At 36.6% G+C, this 27790-nt stretch overlaps 1 protein-coding gene across 3 annotated transcripts in view; it reads right to left on the reverse strand.

Annotated features, from left to right (window-relative positions):
• Positions 1-27790, reverse strand: part of LOC126762764 (uncharacterized) — a 165683-nt gene that overhangs the window by 90894 nt on the left and 46999 nt on the right. For 2 of the 3 annotated variants that reach the window (XM_050479790.1, XM_050479788.1), the window contains exon 2: positions 21953-22003. The exons of the other annotated variant lie outside the window; for it this stretch is intronic. The gene's annotated coding sequence lies outside the window, so the exon portion shown is untranslated. The remainder of the gene's footprint in view (positions 1-21952; positions 22004-27790) is intronic. 3 annotated transcript variants of the gene reach the window in all.

The raw sequence follows: 27790 nt of genomic DNA on the forward strand, positions 1-27790 counted from the left end.
AGGATTGCAGGGTGAGATTTTTGCAGTGTCGTCAGGTATTTTTTCTAGGTACTTGTCACTTCCATCTTTAACTCTAGTGTTTCAAGATCCTTATATATATTCACGCAAATACGTCGGCGCTCCTGTTAGATCTCGTAGCGTTTTTGATTGCAATCGTGGTATTTTATGGATACTAGTTGCGCAGGCAGACCCCCTATTTGTATACCATACATCCATATTGGCTTTATGACTGAGTTTTATAGAATGATTTTATGGCCTAAGCATAGGTTTGAATTTTTAACCAATAACCAATTTAGGCTGGCGGCTTTAAATTTTGAGGTAGTGTATTTTTGCAGAAATGTGGCTCTTCCAACCCAGACACCTATCTAGGTGAATGCCAAGGTAATTAACTTCTTTTGCTTGAGGGATGACAACGTTATTAAATTAGAGTCTTGGGCATGTTTCTGTCTTTAGAGTGAATGTGACGTGACACTTTTGCTCGTTCAGTTTTATGTGCCAGTTTGACTGCCAACTGCCAACGAGTTTTAAGTGATTTTCTAGGGTATTTGTGGTTTTCAGTGCGTACTTGCTTCGGCTTAAAATAGCGGTGTCGTCTGCGAATGTTGGGGTTTATATTATAGCTTCTGGGCCATCCATATTCGTTCTTTAAGATCGCGACTTGTTTTTAGTGCATCTGCGTAAGAGGGCTTATTCCCTATAGATGTTGGAATGTTTAAAGGAAAAGCAAATTTTGTCGCAGTTTCTTGCGTTAGAAACGCTGGAATCATATTAGCCGTCTGTTCGCGTTTAACTTTTATACCCTGATTTAGCTTTGAATTCTTTATAAACAACCTCGATAGTTTGTAGTGTGATTACCACACCAATTACTACATTTCGTAGCAGTTAAATTTACCTTTTCTTAACTGAGTTTAGACACTGCGCGGACAGTGCAAAGCATACAGTCGTTCTTCTTTCATGGTTCTACATTCCCATTTTGTTTTTTCACTGCAATATGTATTACTTAAGACTGTTAATATTAGTAATCTTCGCATGAGCAATCTTAATCTATATACTTGATCCCCCAGCGGATTAAGTCTTAAAAAGTATTTGCCTTCACTACTCTAGGGTGACCCAGAAAAAAACAGAAGCGCATATTAACGTTTGACTAAAGCATTTTCAACTTTCGTTTCTAACAATATTGATTGGAAAGTCTTTATAAAGGAACAAGTAAGGAAGGCATAAGTTCGGGTATGCAACTTACAAGGATGAAAGCCAGCTAAATACATTCAGGTGTGGGCAAAACTTGGAATCGAATGTGAAAGTATCATCGCCGTGAATTCATTCATTCTTCCTGAATTTCAGTAAGATTTCTTACAAATGGCCGAAAAATCTCGCATAAAGTGAACAGAAAGTTCGTAAATATGTATGTTGGATATACTTATGAGGCCTAAGAAAAGTGTTGACCGGATTTTACCAAATTTTGGTCCAACTTATAGTCCGATTTCAACATTCTGTGGGAGTAAGATTCAGAGCACTATTTTTGCAAAGTTTTACTTTAATAACTTTATTAATATTGTATTTGTATACTGTAGTTTGTTAGATGGAAAGCAGGCGTGGTTGTCATTCGATTTCGCCCATTTCCATACCGGACAATAGTAATAATCGGATAACCTCATGCAACAAATTTTATTGAAATTAGTCAACTGGTTCCTGATACATAGAATTTCACCTAAAGAGGGTGTTCCCATGCCCATTGGCCAAGTTTTACATCAGCTCCCATCATACTCTTCCCTGCCATCCCGGCTCTGAAATTTAATGCTAATGGCTCTTTTATTCAGTGAGTTATCGCACTTTTGGTAATTTCCAATATAATTGATATACGAGATGTGGGCGTGGTGATCTGATTTTACTCTTTTTTACAGTGGGTGAAGAAACGCTAAATAGACTTATTTTCCGGAATTTGCTAAAATAGTACAAGTTACCTCTTTAACATAAAGATAAATTTGTGTTGTGTATTCTAATATGTATATGGAAGATTTGTAAACTGATGCAAAAGACACAATCATAGCACGACTGCGATTTTAATATTTATGTCATTATAAAGTTGGCACGACACACTTTGAATTAATTTTTTTTTAGTTTTAAGTAGAATTAGCAATAATGGAGCATCGAAGCTAACAATTTCTATTTCATAACCATCCGAAAAGAATAATATGGTCCTTAGGAGCATAACTGTTTATAATTGAAGCCGAGTGGACACCATTGTTCAGGTGTTGATTTAATAACAAGAAATTTAACTGAAGTTAACTGCTTCTCCTAATATATTGCAAATTGAATTTTCCATGCTTAAAGCTCATTGTTTACTTTAAAAGTACAGTTCTACTTTATTGCAATTGCAGGCAGTGTAAATATTGCAGTGGTCTCTCTGCCGCTCCTCAGTCGGCTTGTAGACATTTAATGTGAAATTTTTGATTGCCTTGCCGAAAGACCACATGGCAATGGAAAATAATATTTGCCTGCAGAAAAGTTGGTCCGCAGACCGGCTGGCCGGCAGAGCAGTAATATTTAATGATTTAAAATTGGTTAAATGAGTTTTCGTAAATTCATTTTTTTTTAATTTAAAGATATTACAATTTGGCTTTTAAGGGGGTATTCTCATGTAATCACTTCGAAAAACCGATTTTTTTTTATATTTTGAACCTATATAAAACCTATTGAAGACATGCTGTGAAAATTTCAGACCGAAATTCATAGTATTTGATAAGTTACAGCTCATAATCGCCGACGTGTCGTAAGCGACTGCCTACCAGGCGCCATGACAAGACTGCAGCTCTTGAAACTTTAAACGCATTTTTCTCGAATCATCATTTTCTGAAACTGTCATGGTCCTAAAAAAAAAAGAATTCAACCGATTGTTCTTCTACTCTTTTTTAGTTATCGTCCCTACCAGAATTGTTTATTTTCGAAAAAATTATATTTTTTTAAACGATTTTTAACGAAAAAAACAAGATTTTCGTGACTTTTTTTGAAGTTCGACACTTTTTTTTAATGAAATTGATTATATTTGAAAGCGACGATAGCCGCTATCACTATGACCAGTGAACTCCTTTTTTTTGTTGGGGACTACTTTGATTTAAAAAACAATATGTATTAAAAAAGTAAAAAACGAAAAAGAAATCTTTTTTTGTACATTTCAAAATACAAATAAAAATATATTAAAAAATTAAAATGATTGAATTTTGTTGTCGCATAAAAAAGATTTTCCTAAAAAGTGGTTGTATGCGTTCACATGAGAGTACCCCCTTAATTTGATTCATACACTCTTAAAATAAGGGAACCTCTAGCGAATATGTCAATATTTTTTAGACTGTAGTTTAACCCAGCTTTCTAGCCCCTCATTCAAACACTATCAACAACTGTTAATATTTTATTGTCGTACGACATTTTAATATTCACCTGACTATAACTCACGTTTTATGACTTTAGGAAAGAGAAAGAGAGAGAGACAGATTTACAATCTAACTGTATATAATTTTACAAGCCACTATGTTACTGATACATTGTTTTTACAACATGCCACCCACAATTGTGTACATGTTTGTTTGTGTGTCGAGAAGTTAACCGCACAAACGAAAACTGGGACACAGACGAGCAGAGCATAAAATGGAGCTTGGCACCTCATGTTCCAAAAAAGAAAATAACACTGTCATGCATTTTATGGGCTTTACTATATGAGGTGTGGCATGTACGCGTTTGTTGTTGTTAATATTTCACTGCTCCCTCGAATTTACGACATCAGTTGCATTTGCAATAAAGTCTTGCCACACTGTGGGTGCAGTGCAATTCATTGAGTTTGTGAGGTTAGTATTTTCTTTTTTCTTTGAAAATTTGGTAATTGAACTCGAATGAAATATAGCTGAAAAAATGTAAATTGGTCACAAGAACAAAATTGCGATTTTCAAAGCTTCTATATATTTTGTTGCTGGATGATAACTAATAACGAAACAGGCGATTAGGCGGGATGAATTTACTGATCAATTCTGTTTAATTGATGTACATATCGATATAATTTCATGGTTATTAATCTGAGATCTACTAGATATTTATCGAAAAGTCTCAATTCACTGCAGCATTCACAAACCCATTAAAATCCATTCCAACTATACTGCCGAGACATGAAGATAGTGATTTTAAACTGCGTTCTTAATTGCAATGAGTATTTTATTGCCGGCTTTGTAGCAGTTGGCGGCAGTAAAGAAACTGCGACTGTGTGAGAGGGCACAAAATGAAAGCAGCCAGTTAGAAATCCGTTAGCACGCCATTTGGGTATTTCTCTCAGTTTTTTGTTAAACGCCCTGCTTTGAATTATTATCATTATCTTTGCACTCTAATGCCTTTAAATGACATGCAACACATAAAAAGCCTAGAGAATTGTCACAATCGACTTTTTGAAAATTCCAGTATAACATATAAAGGCTTGAGAGCACTAGTTAGAAACAAATTTGGTCTTTTAATGTTTTTGGAATAAAGACGATAAAAAGTTTCGATGAAATACAAGTATGCAATGATCTCTACATACTATTCACGTATGTTTCCTTTAGAAAACGACTCTATATGTAAGTATATAAGTTTTATGTTAGCTTTCGACTCCCCTATACATTTCGTATATTTTACTCGATCTATACACCGACCTCTCTATCCTCCTGTAATATCCGTTGACACCGTGTAAATATTTTGAGAGTTGCAGGGTCTTATCCAAACGAACTACATACTAGAGCCATATGTTCATAAATCTATGTCTCTAATACCGTATAGTCTCTAGTGTTTGTTTATGTTGTTATCTGTGGTTCAAATTACTTCCTACAAATCTATCAATATATGAGAATTAAAACAAAAGAATTTAATCAAAAATCATCACCGTTCTCCCAGCTAACATTTAAGTTAGAGAATGATTAGAGAACGAGTCGAACTCTAATATATTTCTCTAAGGTAGAACGTTAGAAAACTATAAGAAAAACTGTCGAGAACTATAGCATTCTCTACAAAAAGGGGACTTAGTGCTCGATATCGAGAAAAATATTAGTCATCTAATCGTATTCCAAGGTTGAATTCTAATTGGATTCTAATGTTGATTTTTGATTGTTTTGGAGCTATTATTGGATTTCGTTTATTAAAAAAACTTTTTTTTTTTTCAAATTAAAACAGTTTTATTTCATATTGCCTCATTTTTCATTGCATTAATATTAATATAGTTGTGTGTAAAAAGTCGAACACAAAAGTCTTTATATTAAATTCTAGTAAATTAATTAAAATTATAAATTCAAATTCAAACACAAAAATATTCGTAAAAAAATTAAAATGAGATAACATTATGTTCTTTTAAGTTAAATTTTTACGTTTTTGTTTTTTTGGAGTCGTATGCCTTTTCTTCATGTAGCGTCCTTTAGCATGCTGGAAGAAGACTATAGACGTGCGCTCAAAATCTATATCTGTCGCATGAGGGAATTTAGACGAAAATGTACCTAAAACAAAATAATTAGTTTTGTAAAATTTCGGAATTGAGAAGAACTATACTTTTTAAGGCAGCTGTTACACTTAAGGGTCTCACAGCCATTTTAGCCTTCGTACCCTTCCAACACAAATTCTGCGCAACACTATCGGTAAAAATTTGGCGCCAAGCATTTTTTACGAACTTGTGGCCAGATACTGTGAACAATTCCTCCTTCTGGAAAGATATGCATTGACGTCAAGTTTAACAATTTAGATAGTCTGTTGGTTAATAAAAATATTACCAGTTCATTAAATTTGCTGGAATGCTACTGTATATCCTTTTCAAAATTTTGAAATTGTTCCAAGTTATCAAATGGAACTTTCAGGAGCAGCTCACTTCGTGATTTGTGGCTTGTCTTTGTAGTCTGCTTTGTTTCTTGCAAAATTCGTGTCAGGGCCCTCTTTAAGGATTTTTGATGCATGTAATCCAAAGCAAACGATTTAACAATATCTATTGGAAGCTTTTCAATTACCATCGGTGCTAAAATTACATGATGGGCTCTATCAACACGAGCACGAAAATCGGTATCAGTTCGAGGAAGACTATTTTCTTTAACAAAAATTATTTTGTGATTTTTAGACTGGCCTTTCTGTATGCATTTAGGACAACACGAATATCCACAATGACCTTTGAAACCAAGGATGAACGCACGCGCAGGTGCGTCACATATAAAAGCTCGACAATTTACAGAGTAATGTTTTTCGTTAAAAAATATTCCATTTTCCATTAAAATAACTAGTTCATCTACAAATTTTGTAAGAAATTCGTTTGCGCTTGCTGACTTGCTATTCCCACAATACACTCCAATAACCTTCACATCGTCCCACCTATTTACATTAATTAGAATTGGCCACACCTGAAGGTTAGAACTTTTTGCCAGTGGAAGCCCATCAATATTAAAGTTTAAGTCCAACCGGGTATCATTGAAGTCATTCTGATTTAAAAAATCGGTCAAAGCACTTTTAACGCCGTAATGAACATATTCTCCCGATATCATTGTTACTTTAGGTATCTCTTTTGGTGTATTTCTTAAAGTTCTAGAACATAACGGAAGTCCTGAAACATTCTTTCCTAAAATTTTCAATAAGTCGTCCGTCGCAGAAGTCGTAATATTATGTTTAATTGTCCATTCGGTTAAGTCCTGTGGCAAACTTGAATTTTCACCATCAGAGCACTATCTATGTCATCATTTGATTCACTAAACTCCTTTTCGGATTCACTGCCGCTTGAATCACATTCGGCATTGTCACTTCGCAATTCTTTAAGAGCTGGCGGCGAATCTGCCTCTGACTCAAGTGCATCGTGGGTTTCATTCCTTAACTCACGATAATCAAACAGCATGTCCACAATCTGCTCGCTTTTCCTCTTTAACTGTTTTTTATACATTTAAAAATTATATTTACCCGTAATTTTGTAATAATAATAACGATATTTCTAAAAAAATTTAAAGCACTTTCTTTTCGCACGTATTATTTTTATTTGACACTAGGAATGAGCGACTCAGCAGACACTTATTGTATTCGATAACTATCATTTATATCGATAGTGAATTTCGAGTGTTTCTCTAATCATTCTATAATCAAATTCTAATGTTGTTCTCTAAGCTTGAATTCGATTCGAGAAACATTAGAAAACTATATTAGAATTCACAGTCAGAAGTTTTACTGGCATCGTTGGAATATCTGAAGACTCAGTAAAACAGACAATCGGCCAAATATCGTGGAAAAGGCGAGCCGATGCAGAAAGCAGATACAAATTAAGGTTATGTTGGCAGTTTCTTCGATTATCGAGTTGTGGTGCACTCTGAATTTCTTCCGAAAGGCTAAATATCATCAAGGAATACTATTTGCGATAAGCTATTCTTTAAAAGAGTCTGAAATTATGGGCCGAACTCTTGGTTTTTGCACCACAATAATGTACAGTCGGACACTGCGACGATTCTTTGTGAGGTTTTCACCAAATTTTCAACCAATATCGGGCCACAACCACCGTATTCACCTGACTTAACTCCATGTGACTTCTGGCTATTCAGCAAACACAAAGGACCGTCAATTGAGGACATTAAACATGAATAGTTACGCTCATTAAAGGCTATTCCGGAAATTGACTTTAGCAGCTCTTTCAATGATTAGAGAAAACGTTGGCACAAGTGTATTAGCACCAAGGAAGATTACGTTGAAGGTACCATCTAAAATTTGATTTCGTAACAAACGTCTTGGTACACCGAGTAAGAAAAATATTAAAAGAACTTACCAGAACAAAAGAGTTATGCATTCTAAATTAAGGAAAATTGATCCAACACAATAAAACTAATTTAGAAAATCAAAAACTTTGCTCTTCTCACAATTACCAAGGAATTCTGTAATTACATGTAATAATAGTTCTCATCAAATAGTTCGTGAGCCAACTTTTGGAATTTTTGATACCTTCATTATCGTCGCATATACATATGTACATATGCCGTTATTAAGTGATGTATATGTATAATTGCATGCGCACACAGATTTAGTGAGTCATGACTGCGACACGTGCTAAGGAATTTGCTCTCCTCAACTTAACTAACCGCACTATTGCTACTTTGTGGTATTTACTTAGTACATTAGGGTTAGGCATGCCAACAACAATTTTCCCTTCTGAACTATGTCAAGTCTTTATTTATTTATTGGGGTGTGTATTCGAGATGACCAATATTACAAATGACCTTGCAGGCTGTCAGAAGTAATAAAGACTTGTCACAACTGTATGTGTGTGAATAAAGTTAAGGAAGTATGTAAGTATGTAAGTGGATCTACTATGTACGTAATATGTACATGTGTGTAGGTTTGATCGAAGATACAAACTTAATAGTTTCTGATAAAGACGAACATACAAAGCTCCCAAATACAGTTAATAATGGATATAAAGATATAAGGAATGTATATACATATGCATATGTATGTATTATATCACATATGTATATAAAACACCCAGAACTAAAGACATTTGTATGATGAGTGACAGCGAAGGAATAATAAGAGCGCTAAACATTTGACATGCCTTTCTCCGAGATATTCTTTGGGGTTTCGCTTTGGCAATCCGCAAATTATTTCAAGCTGATTATGTAATCAAAACACAAACTAGGCAAATGCATATGGCAGAAACGCAATGATGACAACTACAACTACCATTGTAACACCAAGAACTTTTGACAAGCTGTCCAGTCTTTGGATTTTGTTTTACGTACAGTACATTAACACAAATATTGCTACAAATGACCAACAAGGTCTTCCACCCGGCAGATGAAGTGAGTTTTTATAAATGGAGATTGTTTACAGTGTATTCCTAAACTTGGCAGCCAATCACAGAAGCGATCTGGGTTAAGCACTGCTAATGAATTAATTTAGAATGAAAACCATTAAATGAAGGGAACCGTGTCAAAGTTGCTACTAGTTACATATTTGGTAATGGAAATTAAAAGATGAACTTATACGAAGAAAGTTTTAGGAAACACTTTTAAGGCATAGTGTATAACAGTTTATTCCGCCCAATTATATGTTTTGAGATTGTTAATTTAATTAGAAAATTAAGTAATTGCCTCCGTCAATCAGAGCTGAATAAACTTTAGTTATTAACTCCATTATAACTTCCATTTATAAGACTCCAGTGAAAAATATGGGCAAACTGAACTATAGATTACATACATATAAATTTGTGGTCTGTAGGGTTATTATAAAAATAAAAATTGTGGTATTATGTATTAAGAACCATCAACTTATTTTGAAGGTATGCATGAAGGTATGTTGGGTCATAATAGCCATTTCTTCACAAATACACACCTTTCCTTTTAAGGGCAAGTCCCGCCAAGTTTTCGGCCGTTATAAAAATTAAACTATAATACGTATTATAATAATGCATATTTGGTCACCTTTTATTCACACAAGCCATTAAACAGTCCGGTTTTTGGTCAATAGCAGCATGCACAGTTTCAATTATTATTGACGACGCTGTTCGAACGAAAGATTTTCTGAAACTCTCCAAATTTCTGTGTGGTATTCGACAAGTCATATTCTTCAACTCTCACAAATAATGGACTAAAATGTAGACTTCCAGATGGTCAATCACCAGTTGTTGTTGTTTCCTGGTGTGCTTGAGCTGAATCTCTCTGGAAGATTCAATGCTCTCCATCGAAGAGAGTATTGATAAATTGTTTTGTCTCGCCTTTCAAATCTGCTAAGCTTTTTCGAAATCGGTGGCTTCTTTCTTTTCTGACAACCCCCAAAAGTTAGAAGGGCATTGACATCAGAGCAATCCAAGAGCCCAGCAGTAAATCGTGTTCGAGGAGGAAGGTATGTCGAACCACTCCTGGATTTTCTTCAACATTCGCGGGTACTCTCCAACAATATAGAAACCCCAAAAAAACAGCGTGGAATAAGTTTACCAAGAAAGTAACCAAAATCTTAGGACAAGTAGGTTTAGGAATACCATCAGTAATGCAGAGGTGAAAAAGTTAGAAAAGATCTTTACCACGTTAACTTTTAAAAACGTAAGAATCCAATATAGAAAAGCTTTCTATGAAGTATTACAAAAAGTTAGGAAAGCAAAGGCAGACTTCCAGCAATCTTTCAGCATATCGTTAAAAGGCTGCATAGAATCAGCTGGACTGAGTAAGTTACTGTCTAAGGAATACATCAATATATTTTATTTAAGACAAGGGTTGGAATCTGGACCTCCCCTACTGAATAATCTCTAGAGGAACTTCTGGAAATATTTTTCTCTGCTAGTCAGCAAACCGCTGTGGAGATACAACCTGACATTATTGAAAATATTAGCAAGAAGATACATTATATACCCAATAAACAGCCCATTTCAACTTAAAGCAGCGGCTGCGAATGGGATTATTTCCATAAAGCTACAGAAATTAAAATAACTCATGGTTCTGAAGCTAAAATATATATATAAGGCAGCATCCAACTATCTTACATCACAAAAAGCTGGAAAAGAGTCAAAGTGGTGTTTCTCTCTAAACAAGGCGAAAGATACTTGATATCCTAAAAGATGTTAAGCCCATAAGCTTCACCTCATTCATGCTAAATGTTCTAGAAATCGAATGCACTTACAAATAAGATCTATCCTTGCGGATACCTTATTGTATACGCAACATGCATACTTGTATATAAAGGGTCGATTAATTATTCAATACCTTCAGCACACATAAGCCGCCGCCCTCCGCGATTTCCTGTACCGAATTACAGTTTTATTTCTTAATTTATTACTTAGTTGTGACACTTTATAAGTCTTCGATTAATGGCGTTTTGTGGGAGAAGCAATGGTAAGATGCCGTCCATCTGCAATAGCAATTTTAACCCAAGCTATCGCTTGCACGAAGGGACGGATAGCCAGATAGAATTCGACTCGTCTCGCCTTTCAGATCATTAATGGTATGTATGTATGTATATATGTATAACACCATTTCTATCTCCATTAGTTTTAGGTCTATTAGTTTAGGTAATAAAATAAGGCGAGCAAATGTTTTACACTCTGTAGTGAAAGACGTTGGAAGAATATAACAATGACACTTTTCTTTTGAATATATAGCAAGACTTGGTCCGGTCTTTTAGAAAAGCCAAATTAGTAATAATTTGTGTATGAGACTAAGGATAAGCCCTAACCGATAGCATTTCTTCACAAAATGTTGCTAGGGAGATACCCAGTTCATTTAAAATACGTGAAGTTTAAGATAGATATAGATTCGCGTTTGCTCCGATTATATAATACCGAACTGTCGTAATATCGATCATGGTAGACTGTGGTGTCTTCAGAAGCCTTCGGAATAGCTTCAAATTATGGTGAAGACGGCAGATGAGTTGAAGAGAAAAGTTTTCATATAATATATCATCTCATATTTCATATAATATATCTTTCACCAAGTAAATAACGGTTCTTAATTTAAAACGATATTTTTGAGTTCATTAGGTATAAACGTCGGATATTTGTGTGACGTTGCCGTCGATAAAACCTAAAAAAAAGTTCGTGAGAGTAAAACATAATTGGTCGCAAATATTGAATTATTGGAAAAGTTTGTAGCTGCGTTCGTCTTTCCGATAAGCTTCTCGCTATGGAAAAGCTTCGTAAAATACCATAGTACCTCGGAGGAGGCTCAATTAAAATGTGCCCACCTGAGAACTTTTGGAAAAAAATATGATTAACAATTTTTATTGTTATTTTCGAAAAATAGCTTTATTATTTTATTTTGAATGCATTGTTTTTTCATTAAAACTATTACCAATAAAATCCTTTAGCATACAAGATCCAGGGCGAACTAATCTACATACATGTTCATATATTTTACAAACTGACCGATCAAAATTAAGTCCGCGCATAGACAACTTTTTTATTTGAGAAGATATCTACACGACATATGGCATGAATTATTGTCAAAGCCACTACAACAAACTAAATATATATATAAAGATCTTGGGTTAGAAGAAATGTTCAGAGAAGATTTAGATTTTTGCTGAAGGAAGCTCTGTGAGAATAAATGTTTCACACTATAATGTCATACAGAATTAACAAGAAATACAACCTAGCAATAGAGAACTATGAGATTTAACCATTAACGATTTGATCTTGTATATATATATATATATGTATATCTCCTACGTTTATATATACTATATACTTTCAACTGACTTAAAAATAAAGTATTCTTCTTTGAAGCTTAAATGCTGAAGGAGTTCGATTATTGCTTGTTTGCTAACTGTATTTGCGCTTCCACTATTTCTCTTCCTGTTACCGTTACTAACTCACTACAAAAAGTGAAGTTTATGAACCCAATTTAATATTATCTTTAAATAGAGTGCTGAAAACATTCATGTGTAAATAAAAAACTCTACAAAAAGAGAAATATCATAGTTTAGGCAGCCACTGAAGTAATCGCGTAAATGGCACATGGAGTCCCCATCCATCTACTCTCTTAAAAATACCCAGTCCTACAAGTTAACCTTTCTCTTTGCGGACTTTATCCATTTTTTCTTTGGTTTATACTTATTGCACAACTGAGCTGGTCATTCCCTTATTCCCTGCTGCAAGGTAGAGTAGTTGAAGGCAGAAGGGGAAAAAATGGCGCGTGTGTCATCCCTATCAAACACACACACCCTCACAAGCATATGTACTTGCTAGAGGCAATGAAATAGTAATTTACTCGTTTGTTCACACATTACACCAACAACGTTCCAAACACCATTGCACACACGCACACACGCGCCCGTTCGCCCAAATAAGCAAACACTCAATGATAGCCTTGTTTTCTTTGTCCGCCTTTGCCTTCTCTCCCATTGCTTCAGAAGGTCCGATATTTACTGTTTTTCCTTATTTTGTTCGCCTTTATGGTTGTTTCTGTTATATATTTGACAATTATATGGGCAGTGGGGCGGTTGTATAACTGTTCGCACAGTTGGCCAGCTAGCTGCTTGGCCGGCTCCCTGCGAGCTTTGAAGAGAGATTACAAAAAAGGAAAATAAAAATAAATGAAAGGAAATAAGTGCGTGGCTTTTGGAATGTCAGCAAATGAAAATCTTATTTCGTTTGTAAATGAAAAAGAAATTGGACGGCAAAGCTCTCGGACTTAACATAAAACTACTGACAGTTCGCATGGCTTTCTTGTTTGAAATTAAATTGCTTCGGTTAAGGAAATGGCCGAATGCTTCTAGGGCGCAAATACAAAATGAACAGCTAAGCCTGGCCTGAGCGTTTTGATTATAATTTGACATGACGAAGTCTGCTGTCTTCCTTTGACCTGGCCTGCTTATTTTAATTTAAAAATTTCGTGTTTTTTAGTCAATTTTAAAACAAGATTTAAAGTCATTTATGGAAATTCATTTGTATCAGTTATTAAATTTTTAATGAGATTCGTAAAGCTGTTCTTTCAATAGCTTTGAAACATGCCTTATAATGAGATAGTATCAACAATTGGACCATCTGAATGAAGCAGCAGCTCATAAGCCGCCAGCTTTGGTCAAAAGGAGAGGATTGTGCTCCATTAAGATATCACAAATATCGAGAGTGATTCGCCAGAAGCTTCCGCAAATTGATTGGCAGATTCTTATAGCATTGACAGACGGCAACGATAATCTGGATTAACTTAATTAATCCGGATTAATTCAGGAGTTAGTGAAAATAGCTCCGTTGTTAACTCCCATTTAACCCTCACAATTTTAGAGAGTTAGCTGCATTTTCGTTGGCAACATTATTAAAAATGGCCAATTTTAATCTATTGTGAATGAAAAACAAGCAACACTGACAGCTGTTTTCAAATTTACAATAATAAAACAAGAAGTTTTATGTTATGATGCAGTTTTAAAAATAACGTGTGGATATCTTATTGTAATAAAAAATGTTTTTTTTTTTGTATAAAAATGATAATCAGTTGCTTACGAGAGTTTCAAACTCCCATAGCTGGTGTCTGTCAGCCACAAATTTGGATCTGAGCAGTTAATCCGTATTAACGCTGCCGTCTGTCAAGGCTATTATATGCACCCATCTTATAGTCTCGACGTAGTACCAAGTATTTACTTCCTACTCCGTCGTAAGCCGGATGATATTTCCTGTGAAAAATTCGCTTGTGAAACTCGATTGTACCATTTCTTTGCCAATGAAAATGAGGACTAGGATGAAAGAAGCTTCAAAGTTCAAATAAGTTATCGAACAAAATGGTTAATCTTGTTCGGATCATTTAAACTATGAGAAATAAAACATTTTATGAAGTAGTAATAAATTTCTCTGAATTCTCTTTTTGACGAACCTTGTTCTTGAAATAATTTTCTCTGGTTTTTAAAGAAACTAATACGTCACCACAAAGGTGATCTAGTGACCGAGGCCCAGATCATACTTAAATTATGGAGGGAACACTTCTCCAGCCTGCTGAATGGCAATGAACGTACAACGCCAGGAGAAGGTGAACCCGATACCCCAATCGATGACGATGGAGCAGACGATCCATTGCCAGACCATGAAGAAGTTCGAATAGCAATTACCCGTCTGAAGAACAACAAAGCAGCGATATTTTTATGATTCATAATATCACTCCTCTCCATCTTTCTTTTTTCTGGTCGTCAAACCTTCTCTTTCTAACTACTACGATTGCTTGATAACCGATGGTACTTGAGGTAGCGATGCCAATTTGTATAGTACGTTTTCTATCGAGCTTTTTTTCTATTTGTAAAAAAATATATGCAAAGATGGGAATCTGTTCGAAGACAGCTGGCAAAATTTTTCTTTCCATTTAGATTTATAGTAACGCAGTTTTTCTCGACATTCTTATAAATTAGAAGGCAGATGGTGGAAGGAAGCCCACAATTTATTAAAGCTATGATGGATCATGCTCTCCTAGTTGACAGAAAGTAAAATTCTGCGGTCTTTTAAGGAACTGTAAGAATCTTTATAGCTTCGTGCAAGATTTTAAGTGGTCTAAAATTTATTTGTTCCCTAAATATATATGTATATACAAATACCATATTTAATTAAAGTCGTTTGCTTAATTTAGTCCTCAATAAATGTGTACTCAAAATACACATTTATTAATTCCAAATTGAAATACCCAATTCATTTGTGTGCACCGAGCTGCCCTCGCTCAAATTGGCTTCATTGACAGCCAGCTCTCTCACCCTGCAGAGCACTTCAGCTTAAAATGTTTAAATTGCCTCCAAAGTAGCACTTAGCCATTTAAATTTCGATTTTCACAGCCAGTGGCCACTTAAAATAATTGGTGTGATTATTGTGACTGTGTGTGATTGTGACTTTATTATTTTGTTCACTTTTTTCGCAGAAAATTTCAAGCTCACTTGCCAAGTATTTGTTGTTGCATGCAATTAATTCATCATTAGTGAGTGAGCTGAGAGTTGTAGGCCCCGCGGGCGACATTCCACGAAAACCACAATTCCACTGAAAATATTTCACTGGCGTCGACTGCGAACTGGGCATTGTCATGCAAATCTTTTCAATCGGCTTGGGCCTGAAATGTATACCAAAAAATGTTATGATGACAAAATGGCTGATAATGCTGGAAATCTACTGTCACCTAAAATCGTACGGGATAGCCAGCCAGATAATTAAGTTTGGAAAATAATAAACATTTGTTTGTCTCCCTCCAGGGCTTTTCGCTGGTGCCAGCGGCTTGCCTAATTGAAGGCAGTCAACAAGAGTGGACACACTCATCGGAGCTAAGAGAGCAAAAGGAACGAAAATATGTAACGAAACAAACAGTTACAACAAGAAAAACATCCAAACAAAAACTCAGTCGCCAGTGTAAAGTAATAATTTAATATTTGATGAAAGCATAAAGTCGCTATAAAAGTGAAGAAAGCAGAATACCACAGCATGACTGCCACAAATCTAGTATTTTTGGCATGCACAAGGCGCGCTGAGCTGAGCCAATTGAAACTATGAAGAAATTCATTTAAGACTCACTATTCGATACAACTTTATATACACAGAGATATTCGAGGCCGGCCCGTTAAGTACTTAACCTCACCGTCCAATGGTGATGTCATGACTTTGCGACCATTGGATGCAGTTCAATGAAATATAGCAGTAATTCAGTGAACTGCACCTGCGAACCTACCCTACCGCCCGATGGAAACACTGTCACTTTGTGACCCTCGACGAAATATGAATCCTGCGAACCTATTCCGAAGAGGACAATGACTGTCCTATAGGCCAAAAATGAGATGGCTACTCTTTTCTGGGATTCACATACAACGACCACTATGAGAAGAGCTCTACTATGTCGGAATATTTGGCCGATTCGATGGCGAATTGCACAAAAAAAACGGAAAACTATCCACCATTTTCAACAGATAATTTTGATAGAGATTTGAGATAGATAATCTTAATATTGAAAAAGTTCCGGTGTCGGTAAAAAATCGAGTCCAAGAAGAGGTATACTACAAGACCTCCAGATAATGGATTAAATAAGTTGGAGGTTCACTGGGTCCGGTGTAACGAGCTATAAGAAGATTGTGACAAGAATGAATACAATTTTTTAGTTGTTGGTTTTTTTTGGAGGCTAGTACTTATCGGTTCGCCCTCGTATCTGTACATAGCCCACTGAGTAGCACGAAAAGCACAAATTGGTTGGTAAGCAAGTCAAGCAGCAGTTATGAAGTTGAAATTTAGCTGCAGGCAAGTTGTAAGATATACAAAAGTATGGCAACACAACAGTCGGAGGATATGCAGTTCGGAATGACGAGCACAACACTAGTGTGTGCAGTGCCACTAGAAACCACACAGACCATTCAAAACAAACTGGAACCGCATCATCAACATGAACTAGACGCCTCCACGCCTGTGAGTTGTCTAAGGCTAGTAAGTAAATATATTTTATGAGTAAATGAAGAGGCAAACAAGCGAGAAAGTCAGTTTGCGATACAAATTGAATTTTAACGAGGAAAACGAACGAGCTGCCCCAACCACAGACCACTAGTTAACACATAAAAATATAGAGATATGTATGCAAGTATATGGATATGTAGGTAAATGTACTTATGAGGAAGTTCCTTTGGCTTGATGGCACAGGGTCATGTTATTAAAAACTTTAGGTTCATGAAATTATGAGTTTCTTATGAATTTACTTCACAGTATTCTATCTTACATATTTCTCTGATTCTCTTTCACATAGTCTTTATACCATATGCCATGATGTTTCCTTCAGCAGAACCAATTTTTTCTGGACTTCTCGTTTTCCTCAGTCGCTACTCGATCATACAGCCCTTCCACCTCAGATACCTTCACGGGTATTAAGATTTTCCTCGAAGAGAGCCTTAAGTTCGCTCAACTTTAAAAATAATATCAGCTTTACCAGCGTAACCTGTACCTAATATAACTGAACGTGATATCCAAGAAAACTTATCTGCTTCATTGGTCTAAGGAACTGCGTTTTTGGTATATTTTTCAGATAAAATCCGTTAAATGAAAAATTTCTTATGAAAACTCTATAAAAATTTATATGAAACTCTACACGTTATAACTAGGCTAAGGCGAATCACGGAGCAAGCTCTTGAAACATCTGAAGATGAATTATTTTTTATTATTTATTTTGTAGATTATAGGTAAGTAAGGATGTCCAAGAAAGTATCGGAAGTTCTTCATTTCCCCCGCTCATCTCCCGCTAATATGGAAGACAGGTAATTTTTTTGCTAGGTTAGTACTGCCCTTACGATGCCAAAAATTAGCGCGATCTGTCAACCAGTGGGTTTACAGAAGCTGCTTATGTCAGTCGACCTCAGTAGTGTTTGTCGAATTTTACAAAATTTTTTAAATTTTGGGAAAATACTCAACAAATATCATTGAGCAAGCACCGTATTCACCTGATTTAGCTCTATGTGACTTCTGGCTATTCTTGTAACTCAAAGAACCGCTCCGGGGAAACCATTTTGAGTTAATTGAAACCATCAAAGAAAATTCGACGCGAGAGCAGAGGTCGACTGACATAAACAGCTGCTGCAAACACACTGGTTACCAGATCGTGTCAATTTTTGGCATCATAATTAAGGACAGTACCAACCTAGGAAAAACAAATTACCTGTCTTCTATATATGCGGGAGATTCAAATGAAGAATTCCCGATACTTTCTGGACAGAGTGTAAAAAGCAGTTTCTATAACTGTCGGCTCAACGTAAATGGTATAGAATCAGATTGATATACGCCCAAAAACTCGGCAGAATTTACTGAAATTATTTGGAAACTGCTTTTTTTTAAGACAAAAATAACATGTTGAATGAAGTAAGCTGCTAAATTAGCATAGGGAAGCTCTTCAAACTTAGTGGAATTGATAATTAGGGTTATACAAAAAATTTAATCGACGAATTTATCCGGGAATAAGGTCAAGAAATGCGACAACAACTCTGATTTTAAAATATTGACAGAATCGAAAATTATTTCTAATTATTAAAAAATATGTATTTTATAAATGAGGGATTGTTTTCAATTGAACTATAGAGAACCAGTAGGTAACGTTTGAAGTGATCATCTTAATAATATAATAATAAATATTTTCGATTATTTACTTCGTTGTTCTTTAAAATAAGCACAGCTTAAAACAACCTTTTATTGAGCAGTAAAATTCATGGAATACATAATGAAATATGCATATATTTTTAAAGACTTGAAAACTTGCTCCTTAAGCTTTGCTCCTTGTGATCAGTATGCGGGAATGCGAATGTGAAGCACTCTCTCAGCTGCTACCTTGTATAAAAATCATAAAATAAAATATTAAAGCAACTTCACCGACCATGCATCACCGGTTGCAGCCAACAACCACAAAAAGTGTTGGGCAAATAGCAAACAAATTTTCCGAGAAATACACGAATATTAACGTAGATGAAGAACTGAAAAGCAGCTGGAGGACATAAATGCCAAGCTTTCTTAAGGTTATGCCACCAAAGTCGACTTTCTCCACTTGAAGCTACTTGCGCTTTCGACTCTTGGGTTTATATAGTCAATTTGTATGAATCTGCATATTTACCTGCGTCTTTCGACTTATCCATGCATATCTATGTATATATAAGTGCATGTCAATATATATACTAATTGTAGCTGCAAACTGTGTGGGGTATGTCTCAGCAATGCTGCTTCCAGCTAGTTTCAGGCGATGCAACCGCCAGCAGCTCTAACACTTGGCTGAATACTCGAGCAACAGCTAAGCGCATTCTTGCTCGTTTCCCGAGTATGTTTTTGCTTATAGTGGCTTATGCACTGTTGCTATTATATACTAGTTTTGGTGGTTTTGGCTTTCGGCTTCTATTTCACAATTGAAATTAAATTCGAAAACTTCTTACTTAAGTAAATATTTGTAAAATTCATAAAGCGCTTAAGGAACGCTAACGGCAAAAAATAATTTTTTTGGGTACTAGATCAACCTATTTTCGTAGATAAATATAAATAAAAATAATGTCTCCGGTTATCGAAATTAGCTTTCAAAATGGAAATATTTGCTTTCGAGGTCCGAAATTGAGCTTATTATTAAGTGTGATACTAAGTTCTTGTCTTCTTTTGAAAAATAATGCAATTTTATTGTAAGCAAATAACTTCAACTGAATTATTCGAAGTGTTGCCCATCGCTAGTCACAAATTTTTACCATATTTCTGGGAGAGCGCGAATACCAGGACGGAAAAACTGTTCAGCTGGTGTTGCTATTCAAGAGTCAAGCCATTTTTCGATGCCGGCTTGTGAATGGAACTGCTTCTCGGTCAGACCATGTTCCACCGAACGTCACAAATAATAATCGGACGGGTATTATGGCGCGTGGTGTTGGACTTCTCATATAAACTTTTTCAGGTAGGTTTTAATAGGTTTGGCAACTTGGCATGCAGCAGAAACACTTTTTCTTGCCTCTACATGTTTTGGGGTGATCAGGAACCCAAGTTCCCTGTTTCTGAATAATTACCAGCACACGCAATCGCTTTAAAATGGCTCGGCGGGTGACCCAATGCTGAAGCCAGCACTTCCTGCGTTTGACACAGATCCTGATCAAGCAATGTGTCCAACTCACCGTCTTGGAAGGCCTTTGGCCTTTCTTCAGACTGACGGCCGTTATTATCGAAATCGAGGTTTTTCAAGCGACGAAACAAATCACAGCACGTTGTTTCACTTCGGGCAGTACCTCCGTAAACTTTGTGGAATTCCCGATGTGCTTGATCAACCCATTTCTTTAGCTAAAAGAAAAAGAAAATCAACACTTCCAGCAAATGACGATTCTTCTTCTTCTTCATTGGCGTAGACAAAGCTAACGCGATTATAGTCGAGTTAACAACAGCGCGCCAGTCGTTTCTTCTTTTCGCAACGTGGCGCCAATTGAATATTCCAAGCAAAGCCAGGTCCCTCTCCACCTGGTCTCTCCAACGAAGTGGAGGTCTTCCTCTTCCTCTGCTTCCCTCGGCGGGTATTTCGTCGAATACTTTCAGAGCTGGAGTGTTTTCGTTCATTCGGACGACATGCTCAGCTGAATAATTCGCTGAACTATGTCAACGTCGGCGTGGTCAACACGCAAGGGACCATAAATCTTTCGCAGAACTTTTCTCTCGAAAACTCGCAACGTCGACTCATCAGCTGTTGTCATTGTCCATGCGTCTACACCATAAAGCAGGACGGGAATTATGAGTGACTTATAGAGTTTGGTTTTTATTCGTCGAGAGAGGACTTTACTTCTCAATCGCCTACTTAGTCCGAAGTACCACCTGTTGGGAAGAGATATTCTGCGTTAGATTTCGATGCTGACATTGTTGTTGGTGTTGATGTTAGTTCCAAGAGGAAATTGTCTACGACTTCGAAGTTATGACTGTCAACAGTGACGTGGGTGCCTAGTTGCGAGTGCGGCGACCATTTCTTTGATGACAGGAGATATTTCGTCTTGCGCAGCAGCAGAGATATTAGTTATATGTATTATGTAAGTTAGTAAAATTAAAATATTTTTTCACATAGCCTAAATAGTCTTTTGCTAGGTTCCCATTTCGACATGATTCGATCCCCATAAGTTCTTAAATAGTTTGTTCTACGTGTGTTATTCTACGACAAACATCCAGAATCCTTAGTCCTTAGACCCTTACACATACATATTGATTCCAAAAATTTCCATTTCTTGTTAGTTCAGACAAGTGGTTTTGTCAAAATTCTACAAATATATTTTTATTTTACGCTATGAGAGTTGGAATGTTGTTGCTTTCAAACTTCTCCTTACAAGATTATTTCGCTATATACGAGTACACATACAAATATCAGCCGAAAACTCGCTGTGTGAAATGGAAAATAACAATGAGAATAAAATAAGTCACACTGATTGCTGGACAAAACAACTGACAAAAGTGTCATCATTACGTAACTACAGGACAGCAAAAGACTCATGATTATTGCCCTATTGATGCTTCGGGCATTTGGCAGATTAGCCAAAGCATGGAGGCAATGCATAACCATGAACTTACTTAATTTGATGGTTGTTGTATTTGCCTCCTTTTAAGTGGAAATTCAGGGCTCTGTTTGCCAGAAGCCTGGCGGTCATCATGTTCGCCCAAATTGCCAAACTATTTCCATTAAGTTCTGCTAATTTAGCCGATCTCTTCTGTTCGGCGGGTTGTGTTAGCTTCGCTTGAGGCGTGCAAACTTTGGCTTGACTTTTTAACTGTCCCCAACAAAATACTGGCAGGGTTTCACTGACGAAGGATAACGAAGCAATTTTGGGAACTCGCCAACAAGTTTAACTGTTGCTGTGTATGCCAGTATATATGTATAATATGTATATATATTAGCATAAATTTAGTGCACTGAATACACATAGTAGCATGGTTGTGGAAATATTTTTTTTGGAGAAGAAAATATCAATCTTTAAATTAAACTTGTTTTCTGCGATTTTTTAATGCAAGTAGCGAAAATTGTTATTAAGTGTTTGTACTTACTAGATGAATTCATATAATTCTCATTATTTTAGGGTATTTCCATCCAGATTCCTAAAGAGTAAAAATATATATATTAAGGGGTTAGAACAGCAATAGACTAACCTTATTTTTTTCTAAATTTAGTTACATAATTATTTAATTAGGGCTAAAATAAAAGCCAAAAAAGTGTAAAATTAAATATTTTCGTTTATATACAATATTATAAAGAACATAATTTTTTGAGCACACGAGACAGTTTTTAAAAACTTTCAAAGTTCTACTTTACCCTAGGTGGCAACTATTGAAACTAAATCTTGAATTTTTTGGCGTATTTATATCTTTCTCAACTCTACTAAGGGTGGCAGCTGTTTTATATCTTCTTTTATATTACTTTTGGGCAAAAAATAGTAAGACTTTTTAATTAAATTTCGCACGAAGTATTTTTTTTTCAAGATTGGTATGACTGTCAGCGACATCTGCGCCAAATGTCACATCAAAATAATCACTAGTATTTAGTATGCGCTTGTCTTTCTGAAGTACGTAAAGTGCATTCGGCGATTTTACGATAAGTGAAATTATTCAACAAAGAAGTTCCTTTAAATTTGTGTTTCTGTAGCTGAAACGTTTAGAATGTTTGGAAAAGGCCTTCGGCAATATTTCTTTGCCGCGGACAAGTGTTTTTGTTTGGTACAAATTACGCAAAGAGAAACACGTTGACGACAGGTCACGTCCACTGATGATCAACAAGTCAATAAAATAAAAGAACTGATGCTTGAGAGTCGGCGATTAACAGTCGGAAATCCTACTGGCATTGTTTCCGTCCATGAAATAATGCTTTCCGACAACCAAGATGTCATGAAACGTCATATTATTGGCGATGAGTTTTGAATCTATACTTTTGACCCGAAAAGAGACGACCAAGCGGCCGAATATAGTAGCAAGTGAGTTTTTCGCCAAATTTTGAATCAATATTGTGCCACAACCCTCGTATTCGCCTGATTTAGCTCCATGTGAATTCTGGCAAAAACTCAAATGACCGCTCCGGGAAACCGTTTTGAGTCAATTGAAGACATTAAACGTGAATCGCTACGCGCATTGTAGGCTATTCCAAAAATTGGCTTTAACAACTATTTCGAGGATTGTAAGAAACGTTGGCACAAGTGTATTCTGGCCAAGGGAGATTACTTTGAAAGGGACGACATAGATTTTGAAGAATAAATTAAGAATTTTAAAATTATGAAGAAAACTCTTACCCTTTTTTGCTCATAGTAGTAAAAGATGCTAAATTAAAACCCCTAAAAATTTCTGAGATATAATATTTATGCAGAAGGCTTCCTTAGACCTTCAATATATTGTTTAATTTTGGTTAATTTAACAATGATAACTCTGCTCCAAAGTAGGCAACTACTTTCTACTATCTGCAAAGAATTAACCAATATTTTCCACAATTTTACTCTTATTTAAGACTAACCGAACATTTTTCGGAAAAACTTTTGAAATGCCTTATAACTACCTACCAATCACACGAAGACTTAGTACAATGCTCCATGGCTTTGAAGAGACTGCCTCCACCCTCTAAAAGAGCCAAAAAATATATGTATATAAAATAAACTATTCTCCATTCTCAAAATTCGATTCAGTACCACGCTCATAAGTCAGTCTTGGTGACGTTGAAGATGAGAAGGGAGTGTTGGAATATATTTTAAGATTTGATGGAAAATTACCTTACATTTTAAGAGAGATAAATAGAATTGAAAGTGAAAACCAAATGAGCGATTTGAATTCGGTTGGTGATTTGGAGAACTTAATTTTAATAATTCTCAGGCATTGAATCCTCATATACATACATGCAGCTCACCTCAATTCCATGCTTTTGCATTTTTCTAAGCTATGGCACCAAACCTTTCCATTAATATTACAAATATTTTCTTCAGGACTTCACAGCTGCCCTAAAGAAAATGAACACTTGTTGCTATCAAATAGAAAACTTTCGTGCCGAAATTAATGTGTATGTATGTATACTTGTATATAGGTATTATGTACATTTACTTGCTTATATATGTTACACTTGTATATAAATATTTGTATAGTATTATAGCTATATGCATACATGAATGTGCATCTCTTACAAGTAGCTTACAACATATAAAATATCCACCAGCCTGAAGCCTTGCCTCAGTCTTGAAGAAGAGTAGTCGCATACACACGCACAGAAAGCAACTTAATTATTGCCAACAACAACGTGGACGAGGACAAGGCATGAAATGTTGACGCTCGTGGTGTCTAGGCTGCTAATGATAGCCCGAATGTGCCAGCTGTGAATGGCGGGTTTTTGCTGACAGACAGGCAGACAGCTGTTGGCCTTGCGAGCCTCTTCAACACTTGTCGCTCACGTTCTTCAACAGAATGGCGAATTGCGACGACGATCGTTAACAAGACTTATTTTAGTCAAATTGAGAATGTGTGCGTGAATGTTGCTAATTGCTGTTAACATTGTGTTGCAAGGCACAAGAGTTGAATGATAATTGTAATGAAGGTGAAGTCATTTCTGAGGTCGTATTGAAAGTGGAAAGTAATACGTAATATATGCCTAGATTTTAAGTCTAATGAAGTGAGAAAAATAATACAGACATAGCAATTAGTTCGTTTGTAATTGTGGCAACACTAACAGAAAGAAATTAATTGTGGTTTAGAACTTTAAAGAGACCAAGCAGTTCGATGTCTACACTTCGTGGTTGAGGAAGGGGAAGTTTCGGTTGATAAAATAATAAAAGACTTTAAGGATATGCTACTCGTGTAGAAAACTAGCAAAATGATCTCATAAAAAATGTTCTTTGGAATTATGAAACATAAAATGTTTTGCAATTATCGCTGCCCCTAAAAAGCTTTTAAGCCACATAATAAGAATCATACTTTCGCAGGTACCTAGTATTATTTATTATATATTATATGGAAAATATCTTTAGAGTTATTTTGATTATTTTTTATTCTTTCATAGATTTAGTTGCAAAAAGCTGACCTTCAGTCGCAAAAGTTGAATAAGGAAAGCAAGTGAACCGAATTCAATTGAAAGATTCGAGTTCAGCAATATTTTCTTGCATTCACAGACTTCTTCTTGCCCCGATTGAGCTTTAAATAATGCTCTGTATTTATTGTCACTGCACTTTCGCTGCTTGTCGCATCTTCGACTTTAATTTTGTTGCTTTTTCTGTTTCACTTTCAGCATTTCGTATTTACTTGCGCTCCTTACTTTGCAGCAACAACAAGGGCAGAATACAACAACGACGCTGCAGAGTTGCTACTTCTCAAGTGTGCGCGGTATGTGCCCGTCAATGTCTGGCGCGCTGTTTGTCAACACAATTTTTACGACACTTGGCAGCTTTTGTATGCGTTAAATGTTGCGTATACGTCGTGTAGCACCCACTCTAAATCAACAATGAAGCGCAGATTCGTCAGCGAAATAACTATGAAAGCGAAATAGCAATGGCATTTTAAACACCCGCGCTCCTTAATACTTCCACAAAATGTCTGTTAAATCGCTTTAAATATTGTGCGACTTGTTGCATATTTGCAAGTGCTATTATTGCTAAAACGTTATGCGTTTTCAAGTTCAATAAGCAAAGCAATAAAGAACAGCCACAAAAGTGCCATAAATACTTTTGTTTTTTTGGCTCAAAACTTCCATGAAAAAATGTAAAGCCGAAAATAGAAATAAATACAACTTTCGAAGGAGAGCGAATGCAATAAATAAGACAGCTCGGCGGAAGGAACAGCTTGGCGAGTAGCGCTGGGGTTATTTGCTTGTATGTAAGTCTAAACTTTTTGTTTTTTTACAGTTTTGGATCTCCATTTTATGCTGCGAATATTGCAGAAGTTTAATTCAACCGTACTGAAATTAGTGAGCGCACATGACTTAACGGATCTCATAAAATTTTAAATTTATGCACGAAAAATGCGCCAGGACATGCATAATGAATAATTTAAGGCTCAGCAATAAGGCAGAGAAATAAAATAAAATAATTGTTTGAACTATGAAGGTCAAAGTTAAGGATACAATGAACACATATAAAAAAACTTAACCTACTTTTTTCAGTAGCCTTTTTTAGCAGATCACGCGTGAGTCGTCTCAAGCTGTAATGTTATCTTTTTCAGTATTGTTTGAAAGTTTATTACGGAAATTCAGGTTCTGTAAAGAATGTGTTTCGTGCGCTTTCCCCAATTTATGTTCAACATAACTGGAATATTGAGCGTACTATTCGCAACACTATGACCCCTCTTGAGACCCAGCATTCACTATTGGATAATATTCGACCGAATAGACCACGCCTAGCTCACAGTCACAGCCGTAGCGACCGTTATCGCGACATGATAACCAATTATTTGATGCCTGAAATTGGAATTTGTGACGTGGGCGACATTTGGTGTCAACAACACGGCGCCACTTTAATCACATCGTACTAATAAATGGATTTATTGAGAGAACACTTCGGTGAGCAGATAATTTAAAGTGGGTACCTGCTGACGACAGCCTTACCCCACGGCGCTCAAAAGCACAGCGGATCAAATCTATGCGTTGATCAGCGCCCTGAGAATGCTAAGCATTTTCAGTACCAATTGGCAGTGTGGAATGGACACACTAACCACCTGTTTAGGGTTCGAGGCCCATCTAAAATCTCTGCCGTGCTTTGGGTCCGGCACCCGGTTGCAATGCAACTCCACATTGAACTGACAAAGTCAGTTCTTCCCGCATTTGGGTTTTAACTAAAACCACCATGATACTCCCCGAGTGGCCAGTCCGTATGAGCAGGTTGGAGTTACTTCCAAGGGCTCCTGCTCCCCGTGGTACAAGAATTAAGTCTCCGGTCAGACCTCGTAGCCGAAGCTACTACCAGTTGAGCATCCATACGGCTCTGGACTGGTGGCCAGGGGTTGGACCCAATACACACATCGCATACACACACCAAACATATATAATCTAACCCTAATTCCCAGCTAACCGCCTTCGCCGTTAGGACTACATATTGTCCCAATGTTCTTGACACCTACACCTAACCCCATCATTTAGAAGCCTCTTGCTCCCTAGATATCCCTCCCTCTCCAAATCATCGTCGGAAATCCAATCACTCCGCAGCAATGACACACTCAAACCCCTTCTTATGACAATCAGTCAAGAGAGGGTGCACCTAATAAAACCTGCATCGCATCCACTGAGACGGTGCGATTTACAGGCAAACAAACAAGCATCATACAACGCTGGATTGAAAGGAGTTTTTGAGACCCCAAGACAGTCGTGGCTGCCTCCCACCATACAGGGGCTCCATATGTGGCACAGGCCACAAACAAGCCACGATATATGGTGCGGACAGCACGACGTCCGAGACCCCAATCACTCCTCAAAATGCGGCGTATTTTGCCTACGGTTGCCTGCAGTCGCTCCTTCACATTCGCCAAGTGTGGAGTAAAACACATCCTTTCACTCATGGTCAACCCCAGATATTTGACTTGCGTCACATATCTGATGCTGACCCCATTCACACGCACAATCGGTGGACGAACCGGTGACAATCTGCCCTTAAGCAGCATTGCCACCGTTTTTTCCCTCGATATGTCCACCCCCACATCTACACCCCAAGTTTTAACGATCTCTAGAAGATCTCCTCCCGCCCGCTCTAGCTCAGACCTCGAGCGACCTTCGACCATAAGAAGAAGATCGTCCGCATACGCACAACACTTACAGAGTGGCTCGAGCTGCCCAAGCAGAGTGTCCATCATAATGTTCCAAATATATGGACCGCAGATGGAACTCTGCGGGCAGCCACGGACAACTCCAATCTCCACACTCCCATTCATGCCGACAAG

This window comes from Bactrocera neohumeralis, chromosome 6 (assembly GCF_024586455.1).
Source record: "Bactrocera neohumeralis isolate Rockhampton chromosome 6, APGP_CSIRO_Bneo_wtdbg2-racon-allhic-juicebox.fasta_v2, whole genome shotgun sequence".
NCBI lineage: Eukaryota > Metazoa > Arthropoda > Insecta > Diptera > Tephritidae > Bactrocera > Bactrocera neohumeralis.